Source organism: Calidris pugnax, unplaced genomic scaffold, assembly GCF_001431845.1.
Source record: "Calidris pugnax isolate Ruff unplaced genomic scaffold, ASM143184v1 scaffold121, whole genome shotgun sequence".
NCBI lineage: Eukaryota > Metazoa > Chordata > Aves > Charadriiformes > Scolopacidae > Calidris > Calidris pugnax.
The window spans coordinates 228,428-231,211 of NW_015090884.1; the positions used below are offsets into that span (position 1 = coordinate 228,428).

Sequence of the window (2,784 nt, forward strand, 5' to 3'; positions counted from 1 at the left end):
CCGGTTCGCTACAAGCCATGCTTTTGAATGAATACTACTTGGAAAGTGTCAAAAAACGGGTTTTATTTCTTACCACTTTTGTAGAGAGCCTGTAGGGCTGTCACACTTCAAAATCTGGTTGTGGTTCTCTGCCTGTAACTCCTCTGTGTACTCCTACTAATAGATATTTTAGAAAACACTAAATAAAATATGAATGAAGCAGGAGATGCTCTGCCTGACATACATTTCTTGAGGGAAGTGCACGCAGCGAGACTTGCTGAATCTGCAGCTTTTCCTCTCTCTAAGGATTTTAAAAGCGCGTCACTGCAGTGCTTGCCTGGACGTCTCCGTGGCTGAGAACTGCAAGAAGCTCCCCAAAATTAGCGCAGTTGTAGAAAACTTGGATGAACAAGCCTTCTGAAATAATCAAAACCATTTTAAATGCATTAGCACCTTCACGTTTCAAACATTTCTAAGCAGAGGATTCGTTTCTCCAGTGAAAACCCTTCTAAACCCCAATGCCTTCCCGCTGTTGAACTTGTCTCTAGTCCCTGAGTTTGATTCAAAAATTGAGTGTTTTCCTGTGAAAGAGCACTTTATACCTGGAAGGTGCCTGAGACTCCTGTGGCACCTCCCTGGAGCAGAGCTAAGCTGGTATAATAATTGGAAGTGGCTTCTGCCCGATGCCAGGGAGCTGTCAGCATGAGAGCTGCCATAAATTTGCCCATGGTCTTCACCCAACATCATCCAACTCCACCTCAGCCAGGTCCAACAACCACCCAACTCCACAGCTGGTCCCGCAGCACCCCAACCTCACCCCTGACCAACACACACTGCCACCCAACACCAGAGCTGGTCCCACAAAAGCCAACCCCACAGCTAGCCCCACATCACCCAACTCCACCTCACCCAGGCCCAACACTGCCCATCTTCATAGCTGGTCCCACAGCCACCCAACCCCACTGGTGGTCCCACACCAGCCAACCCTACATCCCTCAGGCCCACCACCACCCAACTCCATGTTTGGTCCCATAGCAATCCAACCCCACATCCCTCAGGCTTAACACCACTCAACTCCATACCTGGTCCCACACCACTCAGCCTCACTGGTGGTCTCACACCACCCAACCCCACATCACCCAGGTCCCACACCACCCAACTCCATAAGTGGTCCTACAGCATCCTAACCTCACCCCTGACCAACACACACTGCCACCCAACCCCAGATCTAGTCCCACAAAAGCCAACCCCACAGCTAGCCCCACATCGCCCAACTCCACCTCACCCAGGCCCAACACCGTCCACCTTCGTACCTGGTTCCACAGCTACCCAACCCCACTGGTGGTCCCATACCAGCCAACCACATATAGCCCAGGCCCAACACCACCCATCTCCTTAGCTGGTCCCACAGCCACCCAAACTCACTGGTGGTCTCACACCATCCAACCGCACATCCCTCAGGCCCAACACCATCCAACCCCGCTGGTGGTCCCACACCAGCCAACCCCACTTCCCTCAGGCCCAACAACACCCAGCTCCATACCTGGTCCTACACCACCCAAACTCACTGGTGGTACCACATCACCCAGGCCTACCACCATCCAACTCCACATCACTTAGGCTCAACACCACCCATCTCCACACCTGGTCACACAGCCTCCCAACCCCACTGGTGTTCCCACATCACTCAGAATCACAGAATCACATGGGGCTGGAAGGGAACTCTGGAGATCATCAAATCGAGTCCAAACCCCCTGCCAAAGCAGGTCATAGAATCATAGAATCATTCAGGTTGGAAGAGACCCTTGGGATCATCGAGTCCAACCATCTACCCTACTCTCCATAGTCCTCCCCTACACCATATCCCTCAGTACCGCATCTAAACGTCCCTTAAACACATCCAGGGATGGTGAATCCACCACCTCCCTGGGCAGCCTGTTCCAATGCCCTATCACTCGGTGAAAAATTCTTTCCTGATGTCCAGTCTAAATCTACCCTGTTGGAGCTTGAAGCCGTTCCCTCTTGTTCTGTTGTTAATTACGTGTGAGAAGAGACCAGCACCAACCTCTCTACAGTGTCCTTTCAAGTAGTTGTAGAGAGTGATGAGGTCTCCCCTCAGCCTCCTCCTCCTTATACTAAACAGTCCTAGCTCCTTCAGCCGTTCTTCATGATTTGTCTTCCAGACCCTTCACTAGTTTCGTTGCCCTCCTCTGCATTCGCTCCAGCACCTTGATATCTCTCTTGTATTGAGGTGCCCAGAACTGGACACAATACTTGAGGTGTGGCCTCACCGGTGCCGAGTACAGGGGCACAATCACCTCCCTACTTCTGCTGGTCACGGTATTTCTAGTACAAGCCAGAGCAGGTTGTACAGGAACAAATCCAGGCAGGGTTTGAATGTCTCCAGAGAAGGAGACTCCACCACCTCTCTGGGCAGCCTCTGCCAGGGCTCTGCCACCCTCAAAGTGAAGAAGTTCCTCCTCATGTTTAGGTGGAACTTCTTATATTCAAGTTTGTGCCCATTTCCTCTTGTCCTGTCGCTGGGCACCACTAAGAAAAGACCGGTCCCATCCTCCTGACACCCACCCTTTAAGTATTTATAGGTGTTGATCAGATCCCCTCTCAGCCTTCTCTTCTCCAGACTAGAGAGGTTGGTGCTGGTCTCTTCTCACAGGTAATTAGTGACATCCCCGCCTAGTAAGGAGCTCCCCCGGGATTTTTGGGTGGGGGGGAATGGTCGGTAGGGCCTGTCAACCCTCCTCCTGAGGCGGCGGTTGGCTTCCACCGCCCCTCAGGGCGGCCCGG

At 52.3% G+C, this 2,784-nt stretch overlaps 1 protein-coding gene across 1 annotated transcript in view; it reads left to right on the forward strand.

Moving 5' to 3' along the window:
• The first annotated feature begins 2,670 nt into the window (after positions 1-2,670).
• ALG8 (ALG8, alpha-1,3-glucosyltransferase) overlaps positions 2,671-2,784 on the forward strand; it is a 12,704-nt gene continuing 12,590 nt past the window's right edge. Inside the window, exon 1 of the mRNA XM_014947090.1 lies at positions 2,671-2,676. The gene's annotated coding sequence lies outside the window, so the exon portion shown is untranslated. The remainder of the gene's footprint in view (positions 2,677-2,784) is intronic.